This window comes from Cherax quadricarinatus, chromosome 69, assembly GCF_038502225.1.
Source record: "Cherax quadricarinatus isolate ZL_2023a chromosome 69, ASM3850222v1, whole genome shotgun sequence".
Taxonomy (NCBI): domain Eukaryota; kingdom Metazoa; phylum Arthropoda; class Malacostraca; order Decapoda; family Parastacidae; genus Cherax; species Cherax quadricarinatus.
In genome coordinates, this window is record NC_091360.1 from 3,089,869 (window position 1) to 3,106,359 (window position 16,491).

At 38.5% G+C, this 16,491-nt stretch overlaps 1 long non-coding RNA gene across 2 annotated transcripts in view; it reads left to right on the forward strand.

Annotated features, from left to right (window-relative positions):
• LOC128701866 (uncharacterized) overlaps nucleotides 1-16,491 on the forward strand; it is a 328,709-nt gene that overhangs the window by 217,577 nt on the left and 94,641 nt on the right. Inside the window, exon 1 of one of the 2 annotated variants that reach the window (XR_008408972.2) lies at nucleotides 5,441-5,761. The exons of the other annotated variant lie outside the window; for it this stretch is intronic. This is a non-coding gene — a long non-coding RNA (uncharacterized lncRNA). Of the gene's footprint in view, nucleotides 1-5,440; nucleotides 5,762-16,491 lie in introns of those variants that run through there. 2 annotated transcript variants of the gene reach the window in all.

Genomic DNA, 16,491 nt, shown 5'->3' on the forward strand with positions numbered 1-16,491 from the left:
GCACACACAGAAAACTGTCAAAAAAAAGTACCAGCTCTTTGAATAGGGAAAATATTCTTTCCCTTTCTGGGGGAAAAGCAGAAATGGTACCAGCCACACTTGGTGTTAGACAGAGCGAAACATAGTCTCAACAATAGCATGTTCTGTAGCCGGTATACTTGTCTTCGCTCTTGTCAATAACGACATCTCGCCCGGCGATCGCTTACCAGTAACCTCTCCATAACAGTTTTTTTTTTTTTTTATTCGCCGGTATTCTCCCGGCCCGGGTCTTTTCCAAGTAGTGGTGACCCGGCCTTGGCTCCCTATCTGGGGAGTGTCTCGAGACTTAAGTCTCCCATGGGAGGAGGTACAAGTACCCCCTCATCTTTGGGACCAACTGTCCCCAGGCCTAGCCACATTCCCCGCCCTCACGGGGCTCGTAGGGAGAAGCTAGGCCTATAACAGTTCACAAAAATGAAGAGCAACACGAACAATTCACAGCTAACCCACACTTTGGAGAGGAAACTGCAGACTACGTTTCGAGCGATCCTCGACTAAAATGAAAATGATCTAGGAGAGACTGAAACATCGACATATAGATGATTTACTGAATATTTAGTGTTGAACTATAGATTACTTACACTTTATATAAAGTGATGATATGTATTTCGTGCCGATTAGGTAAAACTTGCGATTTTGGTTTAAAAAGCAACGCTCTTCTTGCCGAATAAGGCAAGTGAAAATTTGTGCATGCAACAATTTCGAAAAAGCCATTCTGAACCTAACGGAAAAAAATATATTTCATTGTGTTTATCATTAAATTATTGTAAACTTATCTAAAATATATTCAGTTGGATTAGGCTAAATTAAATTGCGCTTGTTATAATAAGGTTAGGTAAGTTTTCTAAGGTTCTTTTGGTACAAAATTATTAATGAGACTCATCACTACTTATTGCTAGTTAACTCTGAGTGACTTGACGATGTTAGAGGAATTTGTCAATATTTGTCAGATAAGGAATGAGAATTTGTCTCATTGAAAACGGAAGTGTATTGTGAAGAAAAAAATATTGGCATTGAATTAAATGGTTAAAGGGGAGAGGAGAGTAAAGGTGAGGAGGGGAGAATGGTAGAGGGAAAGGGAAGGGAAAGGAATTCGATCAGAATCAGATTAGAAACTGTAACTTAGCTAACAAAGTCTAGTTTGTCAAGTGGTCCGAGAAGGGACCGGCCAGTTAGTGAGAGTTAGACTTAGTTCGTGGAAGCTCGCAGTCCAGGCTAGCTAGGGGAAGACTTAGCTGAGTCCAGAGTGTTACGTAGTGTCACCCTAGCCAGGGTGTTAGGTGGTCTCACCCCTGTATATATGTATATATATATATATATATATATATATATATATATATATATATATATATATATATATATATATATATATATATATATATATATATATACATGTGTGTGTGTGTGTGTGTGTGTAATATATCAATGCACCGCTGTCTCTACATACCCGCCTGTTTCTGCGTGGTGCAGTGATGTAAAAAAATCGCTCGTGATGTCAGAACATACATGAGGAGATTGAAGTAGCTTGAATCCATGCTTGAGGCTCACTGACGTGCCCGGGCTGGGGAGAAACATGGCTTGTGAACCAGGCTGCCCAGCTTATGTGGCATTTGTGGCCGAGTGGATAAGAGCGTAACTTTGGGAACCTCGCCCCTCCCTGTGTAAGTGGGATCGAGTCCTACTGACTGCCATCTCTCTCTCTCTAAATATATATGGAGATAAGGAATAAGACAAATGTGCCACACGTGGTAACTGAAATATCCAAATATATAATATAATAATAAAATTATAAGTAAGGTAGAACCGGAGTGTAGGCAAACACAAACTGATGAGGTAGGAAGTGGCACATCTGAGGTCAATAAAGTTGAAGATCCCATTGGCTGAAAGAGTAGAATTTACCTAACAAAACAGTACGAATAGTTCTCCTGATGGTCCAAGGCGCCCCTTGCAACTTTAAGCCCATCGATACAGCCAATTCGGAAACAGGATTGTTTGAGCTGGGGTGAACTTTTAAGTACCTAGAGGGTAACTGGCTGGAAAACGTTTGCCCTGAGGATGAATCAGGAAACAGGGAGGTCTCGAACCGTAGCAAAACTATCCATAAAAATACTAAGCAAATATATTCTCAAGTTTCGTTTAATTTAGTAAGTTCATTTAAGTTAAGATAGCATGCGCTCCAGTGTTACCACAAATGCAAGTGAATAAAAATATACCTAACTGATGGAATCTTGTTAGACCCTCATAGTGTGGTGGTGAAAGAACTGGTTTGGTAATTTTTAGGGTAGCCTTATAGTTACGAAAGTTGTTTATAATCGTGGTGTTTGGTTTGGTTACGGGGATTTAAATCCTATCGACTGCTCGAGAATCATTATGGCTGCTTCTCACCTGTTCACAACCAGTCAATACATTTACCCCTAAAACAGATTAAAGTATACTCTCAGCATGTATAAAATAAGAGACATTTGACTCATGGTGTACATAACCTGTGTGACTGTGTTAGTATTATCTCGATAGTGACTTGGAGGGTAAATGGGTGGAAAATACTGCCCCCAACTCCAGCAAACAGTTTTTTGAGAAGGGGTGAATTTGAAGGACCCGGAGGGTAACTGTTCGGAAAATGTTTACCACAACTCTGGCTTGATCCCCTGCCACAGCCGACATGTGCTGGGTTTTTTTTACCTCCTGCTCTTGGAGATTACCGTGGGGATGCTGGGTGAGATTTATCCCCCCAGCTGGTATATAATCCCCACAGCATGTTCTCTGGGCAGCCCTCCTCATGGGGATTACCAGAGGGAGGTTCGCCTCACTGCTCTACTGCTGGCGATTTTGTTTCCAATCCCCTTTTTACAGAGGGGAAGGGAGCGTAGTGGCCGCTCGTGATTCCATTTTTAGTAATTAACAGGATGAAAGAAAGTTACAAATATATCATTTGTTAGTTAATTGCGTTTGAAGCCTATCGACTACTGGAGGATAACTACAACAGCACATAAGCTGTTCATCCGTAAGGGTTAAAAAGCGATCGGAGAATGAGAGGCAATCGGGTTTAATCAGCATGAACGCACAACCTTGATACAAGCAAGAATTATGACAATTAGCAGCATAAATGATGTCAGTAATAATAACAACAACAACAACAACGATAATAATAATAATAATAATAATAATAACAATAATAATAATAATAATTTAATTTCAAAACATTAAAGAAAAATATGTATTAAGTTGAATGGTCTAAACGTTTACAGGAGGAAGTGGAATTGAAACCTGCAACAAATAATTACCTATTTAGAATTACTGCATTTAAATGTGAAGGATCAGAGCTATGCTCATGAGGCCTTGTCTTCACCATATATATATATATATATATATGCAATATGTTGGTTCTCCCTTACCATGAAAACTTGGTTGATATGCCTTCTCTTCTTAAGACTTTTAATATTAAAGTTGTATTCAAAAATCTTGATATAGTAAAAAAAACTTTTGATAAAGAATTCCCCCCAAAATGCTGATGGATGTGTCTATAAGATTCCTTGTAAAATTTGCGATAAAGTTTATTACGGTCAAACTGGTAAAAATCTCGAACTAAGATTAAAACAACATAAATATAGCATTAGAACTGGACAAGATTCCAATGCTCTATTTATTCATGTAAGAGATTTTAACCATCCAATTGATTTTCAAAAAGTTGAGAAAGTAGTATCAAGCAAGTCCATGGTCGACAGGAATATAATTGAATCTTGTTTCATAAAAAGCAGTTTTGACAATAATATGAATATTTCCTTTGGTTTATATAAATTAGATCCATTTATAATTAATAGAATTTGGGTAGAATTTAATAATACACTGGACAAATAAATAGCTTGGGGGTGAGTTTTGCAAAGGACCTATCCAAGTTGGCTCGCCGCGCGTCACGTGTTTAACCGTTGTGGGATCTGATAGTGAGGTGCTGGCCGACCCCTTATATAGCTTCCTTGGATGCTTCACTTTCATAGTTCCTTGATAATGTGAGTAGTCACGAAAGCGCTTGGAATTTCTCTATTCTTTCAGAGTGGTTGTTTTGCATATATATATATATATATATATATATATATATATATATATATATATATATATATATATATATATATATGGCGCAAAGCCAACAAGTGGCGAAAAAGAGCTGCAAAATGAGACTTTATTGAGACTTTTCGCCTACGGCAAAGACTTCTTCAGTCAGGCTAAGGAATGCAAATAAAGATACGATACGATGTTTATGGTATTTTATTAAGATGTTTAGCCCTGGTGGGCTAAACATCTTAATAAAATTCCTGATGAGCGAAACGTTTTCTTAAAAAAATGCCATACAATACAATCTGTGTCTTATCGGTATATAATAACACTGATATACAGACTGAAGAAGTCTGATCCACAGACAAAACGTATCAGTAACGCCCATCTTTGCAATTTCTATGTCATGGCGAGACCAAATTCGCTGCTTCATTAAACTTAAGATCGCTTGTAATATCTAAATTAAAAAAGTATAAGCATTTTATTACACCCATCAAGAAGCCCTAAACCCTTATGGATCATACAGTGCCTAGGGAATGGTAGGTAATCCGGTTTGATTCGCGAAAGGAATGGGTAGCCTTTAGTTTCAAGATATTTTTCCTTGAAAGAGTAAAAAATAATAATCACTCGTAATTTTGAAAGATAAATTATATTTTCGTGACAGTACGGGATTTGGAAAGCTCAAAGAATTTATTGAAAAGTCAAAATATATTTGCTGGCATTGATGAATTATTTCACAAATATATCAGATAACATCAGTCTTTAACCAGTCATTAATATTAGGCAGTTTTTTTAAATGGAAATAAATGTCACATCAGTACTTAAGATATGTGATACATGTGCATTGAAATATCTCTCTAATTAGACTGTCACCAGTTATAAATTATATAATGTAAAATGTACCGGTAAACCTCAGCAGTCCGTATACATGCTGAGGAGTATACTGCTAATGATGTGTTCTCTCTGAGAGAAATACTGCATGTCCCCACTGTCGTGTTTTAGCATATCTGTCAGCATGTCCCCATGCATAAAAAAGGGTACCTGCGTTATGGACATCCTGTTTATAAATCAAATAATACAGAATACATCAGTCTGACAGCTTGCCTGCGTGAGTAATTGACGAGTGGCTGGTTGAGTGAGATGTAATATAATACGGGTTGTTTGTAATTACAAAGGCCCATTTATTTTATATAATTTAACATCCTTAAGTTAATTTAAATAATGAAGACGTATTTCGATATTATATATTGGTTGAGCTTACAATACTTTTTTTTTTTAATTTAAGAGGGATCAATTTGGTAAGCTTCTCATCATGTATAAAATTTTGTGTGGTGTTAGATAGCAAGTGGTCTCGGGGGAACGTGAGTGGGCAGTGTGTTCTGTGAAGTGAAGGTGATTGAACTTGCAGTGAGTTTAACTACGACTCATTTATTAGTTTACGGGTGTACCTGAAGTCATCCATCAGAATCTAAGTACTTTTGTTATATCATTTAGAATTTCAAGTTTGAAAATTTTAATAATTAAAATCAGGAGATTTTGTGCTAATTGGTATAGTAATTATACCTGCCATACTGTGATTTAACTTTAATTAAAGTGCATACCTGGAGTATACCTGGAGAGGGTTTCGGGGGGTTAACGCCCCCGCCGCTCGGTCTGAGACATGATCTTCTTTCAGGTATTTGAAGTTTCGTTTTCTTTAATATTTTGATCTGTTATATTAAAGGACGTATAGTAATCCCCTTCAGGCTGGTTATAACTATGACCATAATTTTTAAAGGGGTTGACCGGTAAGCCAGCGGAAGGCCTCGGTCAGATGACCAAAAGCTACAGTGGTTTATCATCATCTAAGATCCGTGTCAGGAAACACTTCTCCTGTTTCCTGACAAACCTTACCTAACCTAACCCTCAAGTTTGAGTGCTAATAATCCCACTTAACAGCTTTGAAGGACTGTATATATCAGTGTGTATACGCACAGTTTGCTTTATTCTGATATTAGTGATTAAAATATTCTTGTGTTGTACAGTGAGTTGCAGCTTTTATGGCCCTGTTGTTGTAGACAGACTTTAAACCCAATTAACCAACCATAATTAAAGCATGGGTTTATGCCTTTTTATGCCTCAACTTAATGCTGAATCTGGTGAATCTGCGTTAATTATAGCTGAACCACATGAATGATCTGAGTCTGAGGCTTCAAAGACGTTTTGAGATTCATTGTTGCCTCAGTCTGAAAAAGGTTAATTTCTTTTAATATTTGGGAAAATATATTTACTAACGCGTTTTTTTTTAATATGGAAGACATAAATAAGCTCTGAAAAAACAAACATTCACGTAAGTCCTTATTTATCATGGGCTTAGTTACCAAATTAATTCATTCGCTGTAAGGCTAACGATTTAAGTGAATATTTTGCGCGTATTTATTCACTTCCGTCCTCCTGCGACTATCATCTATTTTAACCTAGCTATGAATATTCTATACCATATAACATACAGAAAGATATATTCCTACTTTATGTAATTAACTTATAAAACGAATATATATTGACAACATAAATAGGCATATATTCATAAAATATAAATTCGAGATCTGAAATAATTTCCACATTTATTGAATACTTTTAACACTTAAGTATGCTTCTCCATCAATTATCTAAACTCTGAAGTTATATTATAAATTTAAAATACCAAAATGGTTTTATTAGTGGTCGATTCCATGCCAAAATGTGTAGCAGTGTTTATAAAAGCAAAGGGTAGCCATATTTCTTATTAAATCAATTTTGTCATTCATTGTCGTGTATTTTTCATATAAACATTAATTTTCCAGATTTCTTCTTTCATCATACCCAGAAATATTTTAATAAGACACAATGTGCAGTTTTATTGCATTTTATTGAGGAAATTTTTCCTCTTTACTGTGGTATAACCAGCATATTATTTTATTTATTCACACAAGTGTGTAAAACTTTCTATTTGCCAAATGAAACATAAATCCCAGAATGTGTACCAAGTGGCCATGTTGGTAAACATTAATTATAGGTCTTCCTGAGGCAGTTGCGCCTTTCATCTGTTTTGTTTACACTAAGATTTATCTTGCCACTTACTTTCTTAATTCTAATACTACTTTGTCAGTTTAAATATTGCTTTAGTGTGTGATGTGTTTTCTCGACTGGCGCGCGCGCGCACACACACACACACACACACACACACACACACACACACACACACACACACACACACACACAAAATATTATATACATAAGCAAAAGGGATGTGTGACACTCCTGGGTCGCATACACGCAGGTGAATTAGGTCGTGTGAAGCTTATCTCTCCAAAATTCTATATTAAGAATACTCTCCCTTCAAAACAAGAATGTTGTACATTTAGAAAAAGATGATTTATTTCTCTCTCTCTCTCTCTCTCTCTCTCTCTCTCTCTCTCTCTCTCTCTCTCTCTCTCTCTCTCTCTCTCTCTCTCTCTCTCTCTCTCTCTCTCTCTCTCTCTCTCTGTCATTTCTTTAAGTAACTAAAGATTTTTATAACACTCAAGAAAGGGAGGGTATTTGAATTGCGAGGTGGTATGACGGTAAACAAAATAATTCCCGTGATTATCTAAGTACTCATAATAAACAAGCGTAAAAAATAATTATAAAAAAAAAAAAGTTGTTGGTCCTTGGGGTCTCCCTGAAGCTGTCAGCACCACATCTTGGAGACAAGTGTCGACCATTGTAGATCCACAATTGTAGACCCCTGATGTCTGTTTACCTTAGGTTAGGTAGGGTTTGGCAGGAAACAGGATAAGTGTTTCCTGACGTGGGTGTTAGTCAGATGATGACCCACCCTTGGAGCTTTTGGTCATCCGACTGAGGCCTTCCGCTGGCTTACCACACCACCCTTTTAGAAATTATGGTCAGTTATAACCATTTAGTTAATGTTGTGTTTACCTGTTTGAGGGTAACATGGTGATTCCGTCTGCTTGCTCCTGCGTGCTGGGTGACCTGCTTAAGCGTATAAATTTTTGTTTCTGTATAAATGCAGCCTTAATGACATTGGTGTAGTTGATTTTTAAAGGTAATAAGTCAACAGCGTTCCTCGTTCCTGTAACTCTGTAATATACTTTGTAACGGTGTTCGTGAGACTTGAAGCTTTGGGCACTAGTTTAGTGAGACTTGAAGCTTTGGACACAGGTTTCATGAGACTTGAAGCTTTGGACATAGGTTTCGTGAGACGTGAAGCTTTGGGCACTGGGTCGCTTCCTGTTGTTTGAGATATAAAATCAACTTTACCTTAGTTCACGATCAGCGTGTCCTTAATTTAGTCAGGAAATATCTTTCATAAATATCTCCAGTGTAAAGATCTTCCTTTGACTCTTGTGTGTTACGATCCACACTGACTCGTTGAAAAGATCCTGACAGCGAGAGATGCACTTCTATCTCGCGTATTGTGGCTGGAGGATCGAGCCTCCACCACTTCATGCGTCAATTACTTGCATAGGTTTGGTGGCTCTTGCAAATATAGTGAATTTCAGAGCCTTATACTGTATTTGTCTTCACCTTCCTGTAAACCTCACGTCCATTGAATCAAAACATTCTTGATGCCTCGAGTAACTTTCTTCAAACACCTCGGAAATAAAAGGTAATCAGGTTTGAGCCAAGGACGGGAAGGGTAGTTACGGTTCCTTGAACTACGAGCTCGTCGCCAGCATTAAGGTTCTTACCACGAAGGGGACCCAAAATTGTCGTGGATAAATGGTTCAGTGAACCGACAAGTTGATGATAAATTAGATACTTGGGCAACATTTGGGTTTCTTTAATTATGGTAACGTGTCGTCCCACAGTGACTTCATCATTTCAGTACAAAGAAGAATGGTGAAGTCCCTACAGCCCCTACAGTCCCTCAGCCTCGAGCCGAATTCAGACTGAGGGACTAATTACCTCAAACTCCTGATCTTCTCCATTCTTTGTATTGGACTGATGAAGTCACAGCGTGGCGAAACCTTTCCAAAATAAAGATGCTAAAAGTGTTGCATATGTGTCTAATTGATCATGGTAGGTGGCACTGGCAGTAGAGATACGCACCCTCCACGCAGGTAATTTTTTTCCCCTCCACCAGTACGAGTTGTGGTTCCATGTTAAAGGTTAGAGTGCCTACCACTGGCACTGCTAGCTCCACTGGTATCACCAGTACTGTTAGTGCCGCTGGCACAACTTGCACCGCTGCCACTACTTGCACCACTGGCACCCCCTGCACCGTTGGTACAGCGGGAGATCTTATTGACAAGAAGCCACAGACTAGTCAACTCGAGGATGTCTGCAAGATGTCTGTTTAAACAGAAATTTTTATCATATATTGGGAAAGCGCTAAATCCGAAAGGATCACAAAGCGCTGGGCTCAGTAAAGTAAAAATCTTAATTTTAGTGGAAAATTAAAATTTTCAAGAATATTTTGTCCCTGCTAAAATGATCCACTCGAGGACCATCAGTTTCCCAATATCCACGTGTCTTTAGATACACCGTCTTGCAACACCCTTTTTCCCCATGTCCTTCCATAAAGAATGGTACCGGTGGAAATAAATGGTATAAAATACCGACACAATGGAAATATGAACACATATGCAGTATAATGTGATCCTTTATTGACTACGTTTCGCCCACACAGTGGGCTTTTCCAAGTCACAAACAGAACTGACTTGTGACTTGAAAAAGCCCACTGTGTGGGCGAAACGTAGTCAATAAAGGATCACATTATACTGCATATGTGTTTATATTTCCAAAGAATGGTACCCCTGAATGAGTAATCTAATAACGATGATATACTACAGTTTTCGTTATCCCTCAATTTCTCAGCGCCAGAGCTAATAGTAGAGGCTAGTGATGTAGCTTAATGATTCAAGATTTGGTGTGAAATTAGGTTCACTAATGAGATCTCTACCTTTAAAACCAATATATAAATTAGGTGACGGGGAATTAGCTTAAGGAGATGTGAGAGCAGTATAGTAAACTTGGGCAGAGAATAAACACGCTACACAAATAAACCGCACAAATAACCCACACAAATAACCCGACCATTAACTAGTCGCAACTAGCTAATGGGCCAAGTCGAGCAAAAACGCCATAAGTTTTTCTCCTATGTGCGGGTTATTTATGTGTTTTTCTAGACACGATAATGTGCCTTTTCATTCTTTAAGCTGAGAGCATCCTCCCAGATGCAATTTTATTATAATTATAATCATTAGGAGCACTAAACCCGTAGGATTATACAGCTCATGTGGGGGGGAAGGTATTCAGATTCAATTCAGGGAACTGGAGCACAGATCCAGTTCCCTAGATCAAGAGCCCCTCACCAGCACCAAGGAACCTCCCTTGTGGGGGTCACAGATATAAGAGCCGAGAAAACTTTCTTCACACAAATTATCACAGCATTATAATTCTCGAATATCAGAGCTTTAAATAAATATTTGTACTGAGGCGACAGTAAGAGTTTTAAAGAAGTGTTCCCAAAGGCAAGTCTGGTATTTTTTATGCCAGAATAGTGTCTAGCGCCATGTTGTACTGTTGAGGCATCAAAGAGATTGTATGCACAGTAAACACAGGTCCTCGTGCCACCAACAAGAGTTCGTGGACTTTTTGATCGTATTGTTGAGATTCTTTGATGTATGCTATGAGGGGAGGTTGGAATACTGGGGAAGTGAGTTGCTACCCTGGAATCTTATGAAAAAAATATTGTGACAAAATGCACTTCAAACACGACTTGTATAGAGAGATAGAGATAATGTACACACACTCTACCGATGTGTTAAATATATATATATATATATATATATATATATATATATATATATATATATATATATATATATATATATTATTTTTTTTTTTTTTTCAACAAGTTGATGTGTAATGTCATGTCATGCCGAACAGGTAAAACTGGTCATTTAGCAAGAACTCGTTTAAAATTAAGTCCTTTCTAAAATTTTCTCTTATACGTTTAAAGATATATTTTATGTTCATTTATGTCTATTTTTTTTTTTTTAAGTCGGCCGTCTCCCACCGAGGCAGGGTGACCCAAAAAGAAAGAAAATCCCCAAAAAGAAAATACTTTCATCATTCAACACTTTCACCTCACTCGCACATAATCACTGTTTTTGCAGAGGTGCTCATTATACAACAGTTTAGAAGTATATACGTATAAAATTACACAACATATCCCTTTAGAGTGCAGGCACTGTACTTCCCATTTCCAGAACTCAAGTCCGGTTATATAAAATAACCGGTTTCCCTGAATCCCTTCACTAAATATTACCCTGCTCACATTCCAACAGCTCGTCAGGTCCCAAATACCATTCGTCTCCATTCACTTCTAACACGCTCACGCACGCTTGTTGGAAGTCCAAACCCCTCGCCCACAACACCTCCTTTACCCCCTCCCTCCAACCTTATCGAGGACGACCCCTACCCCGCCTTCCCCTACAGATTTATACGCTCTCCATGTCATTCTACTTTGATCCATTCTCTCTAAATGACCAAACAACCTCAACAACCCATCTTCAGCCCTGACTAATACTTTTATTAACTCCACACCTTCTCCTGATTTCCACACTCCGAATTTTCTGCATAATATTTACACCACACATTGCCCTTAGACAGGACATCTCCACTGCCTCCAACCGTCTCCTCGCTGCAGCATTTACCACCCAAGCTTCACATCCATATAAGAGTGTTGGTACTACTATACTTTCATACATTCCCTTCTTTGCCTCCTTAGATAACATTTTTTGCCTCCACATATACCTCAACGCACCACTCACCTTTTTTTTTCATCAATTCAATAATTAACCTCATCCTTCATAAATCCATCCGCCGACACGTCAACTCCCAAATATCTGAAAACATTCACTTCTTCCATACTCCTCCTCCCCAATTTGATATCTAATTTTTCTTTATCTAAATCATTTGATACCCTCATCACCTTACTCTTTTCTATGTTCACTTTCAGCTTTCTACCTTTATACACGCTCCCAAATTCGTACCGAAAGAACCTTAGAAAACTTGCCTAACCTTATAACAATCGCAATTTAATTTAGAATAATTCAACTAAATATATTTTAGATAAGTTTACAATAATTTAATAATAAACACAATGAAATATAATATTTTCGTTAGGTTCAGAATGGCTTTTGCGAATTATTGCATTCACAAATTTTCGCTTGCCTTATTCGGCAAGAAGAGCGTTGCTGTTTAAGCCAAAATCCCAAGTTTTACCTATTCGGCACGACATATGTATTGTGTATGCTTTTAATAATTTTGCATTAAAGAGAAAATAAGTTACAGTAAAATAAGTCTCGGCAAAGTCTCAGCAAAATCTCGGCTAATATCATTAAGCATCGTATGACGTCTTCAATGGGGATAACACAATTCAGTAGTCAGAGGTTCCCTCTCCAAAATGTGACTTATTTATGAACTGTTTAATGTGCTGTTGCTTCTGTATGCAACAGATGCAATAACACCACTTTTATTAGTTTATATTAAATGGTTGAACTAAAATCTTTAGGTGTGTGAGCCTGAACTGTATTCACTATATTTCTGGCTGTAAAAAGGATCTTGTCAAATAAACAAATGGGCAGTGGAGTGCTCTGTAAATATTACCTGTCTGGAAAAAGGTAGAATGAATGTGTGTGTGTGTGTGTGTGTGTGTGTGTGTGTGTGTGTGTGTGTGTGCGTACGTGCGTGCGTGCGTCTGAATGCGCGCGCACGTGTGCAAAGGAGGCAAAGGTAATTCCACCTTGCAAGGGTAGAAGGGTCCTTGTATCGTAGGTTTGGTGAGTGTATTGGGTAGCGTGAGAGTGGCCCTCATCTGGAGAGTTTTCTGGAGGCGCCTTCACAGCATCCTCTGGTCTCATCTTACTTCCTCTTTGGTCGACCATCTTCACAGCATCCTCTCGTCTCCTCTCACTTTCTCTTTGGTCGACCATCTTCACAGCATCCTCTCGTCTCCTCTCACTTTCTCTTTGGTCGACCATCTTCACAGAATCCTCTCGCCTCCTCTTCCTCTTTGGTCGACCATCTTCACAGAATCCTCTCGCCTCCTCTTCCTCTTTGGTCGACCATTTTCACAGCATCCTCTCGTCTCCTCTCACTTTCTCTTTGGTCGACCATCTTCACAGCATCCTCTCGTCTCCTCTTCCTCTTTGGTCGACCATTTTCACAACATCCGTTCGCCTCCTCTCACTTCCTCTTTGGTCGACCACGATAGTCGAACCACCTCAATAACCGGAAAATGTTTTAGATTCGTATCGAGCTTACAGATCAATACCGAAACCTCAACTCAGAGCTATTCTTTATTTATCGTTAGTTTGGGAAGAATACTATAATGAAAGCATGTATCTTCTGGCCTTCTCATAAACTAAAACAAAGGCAGAAAGGTAAGAAAATAATGGTGTATGTCTGTGTCTGTCGGTGCAAATTTTCCACGAAGCATACGTGTGAATGACTTGCTTTCTCTTAATATTAATATAAAATCGAGAAAAATGTGAGTAACATCATTTTCGTCAAACATTTTAAAAAATTGCGAAATACACGATTTTCATTTTTTTTCTTCTTGCAATCAGTTTGGCTTTGATGAGGCTCTTCCTGTAGCCTTTTAATGGCATCATCAACTTCTGAGGAGCCTGTTCATCCTCTCCTCCGCGCACGACCACTCCATCTCATTCAGGATGCTTGACTCTCGTTTTTTGGGGGGATTTGAATTTAATCTCATACCACAAATGCCCTATTGGACAGCTGTCTGGAAATTATGACTGATAACCATTAAAATTTTTGTGTCCGCTTAACCATTTAATAATGAACCTGTTTATATTCATTAAGTTCGTAGAGTTCTAACACCGGAGGTTCGAGTATCATATACTTCTTGCAAGGATCCACAGGGATTTAGTTCTTTATAAAATGCAGTAAAATTATGGTGCTTAAAAATTCACAAGCTACTAAATTATACAATGTTTGCCTTGTTTATTTCTATAATATGCTGATGTAACTGGGATGCCTCGAGTTCTTCAGGAATTAGTAAGGTTTTCCTGGAGTTTTCCTGGAGGGCATTCCAGGGGTCAACGCCCCCGCGGCCCGGTCCATGATCAGGTTTCCCGGTGGATCAGGGCCTGATCAACGAGGCTGTTACAGCTGGTCGCACACAATCCAAAGTACGAACCACAGCCCGACTGATCTGGCACTGACTCTAGGTATCTATCCAGCTCCCTATTGAAGACAACCAGGGGTCAATTGGCAGTTTTCCTTGTGACTGGTGGGAGGCTGTTGAACAGTCTTGGGTTATATGACCCTCGTGGGTTTAGCGCTTAATTTTGATTGTAACAGGCAAAGATAGTAGGAGAGGAAGCTGAAACAATAGCTCTGTCTGCCTGGTGCACTGTGGAAAAGAGATTACTCCCCATTTCTCTGTTATTTAAGAAATATTCTTGGTCACTTCAGTGTGGGAAATATGACTTCCCGAAGATTAGTTTAAGAAACTTGCCTTCTTAAGTTAGTTACCAGTAAATAGATCCCATATGTTATTTCTCTCGTACGTTTAATTCTTTGAAAAAAATTACAAATATGTTCACTTCTTGTAATATCGTCAAGAGTATAAATGATTTTCTAAGTGAAGATTTAGTCAGGACGTCAAATTCAGTGGCTATGCGGGGCCAGGAGCTAAGACTCGACCCCTGCAACCACAAACAGGTGAGTACAAATAGGTGAGTACCCAGGCCAGTCATCGGCCCCATTACAAAACACAGATCATGTAATAAGTTGTCTCCCGTTTAATATTAAATATGGTTCGTTATGGATAAAATTCAACATTGCATCTATAATACAAGCTAGAATACAATTGATTTTAAAAGAGGGACTGAAGTAGCCTCTCCAAGATGCATACCACCTGTGTATACACATTTATGCTATCAATGCATACGTTAGTACATCGCCTAAAATACACCTCCCAAAATAGACGAGAAAAATTATAAATAGAACCTAACACTAGTAGGTAATCATATAAATGCAGATCTATATTAAGAAGCCTTTATTAAATATTGGCCAATTTTAAAATAGCTTCTAAATATAGAGTTAATGAACTTCAGATACGTATTAGGAGGAAAACAAGTTTTAAACGAGAAGGTAATATGGTTTCATCATCAGAGAAATAATTTAAAGAAGGAAATTTTCAGATATATTCCTTAAAGAAAATACATTATTTATGACGAAAGTTGTGAAGAATTGAGTGTAATCCCGTCAACAATACGAGGATCACTTAGACTAAATGTTCCCTGAGCACATCCAATCATAAGCCCTTTAATTTGAAGACCAGGGAATAAAGTAGTACCATTCTCAGTGTTTATACACTTATAGATACTCGCCTTCCGGTACGTACCTTTCTAAAATTACTTGTAATTTCGCTGGAAGACAGAAGATTATTATACATGTTTTTTAAAAGTGTATTGGGAACTAAAACAAGAGGATTTCCTGGTATTTTCATTTGAGAAAATAAAGAGACACTAATTTTATACACACACACACACACACACACACACATACACATACACACATACACACATACACATACACACACAGGAAATCGTTCAGGACCCTGTATAATGTATACGTTAGGCCCATATTGGAGCATGCAGCACCAGTTTGGAACCCACACCTAGCCAAGCATGTAAGGAAGCTGGAGAAAGTGCTAAGGTTTGCAACAAGACTAGTCCCAGAGATAAGGGGTATGTCCTACGAGAAGAGGTTAAGTAAAATCAATCTGACGACACTGTAAGACAGGAGAGGTAGGGATGATATGATAACGACATATAAAATAAAGAGAGGAATTGACAGGGTGGGCAGAGACAGGATGTTGTAGAGATGGGACACAGCAACAAGGGGTCATAGTTGGAATCTGAAGACTCAGATGAATAACAGGGGTGTTAGAAAGTATTTTTTCAGTCACAGAGTTATCAGGAAGTGGAATAGTTTAGGAAGTGATGTAGTGGAGGCAGGATCCATACATAGCTTTAAAAAGAGGTATAATAAAGCTCATGGAGCAGGAAGAGTGACCTAGTAGCGACCGGTGAAGAGGCGGGGCCAGGAGCTGTGAATCGACCCCTGCAACCACAACTAGGCGAGTACACACACACACACACACACACACACACACACACACACACACACACACACACACACACACACACACACACACACACACACACACACGGGAGTGTGCAGACTTCATCATACGTGTTTAAGTGCAACGTGTCGTAATAATAGCCAGAGTTTCTTGGGCTTTTGTGAGAAAATGGAACGTGCCGAGGTGAAATAATACCAAAGTGTGACAAAGGAAGTTTTGGACCCAGAAATGTATATAAAAACAAAACTGGTGAA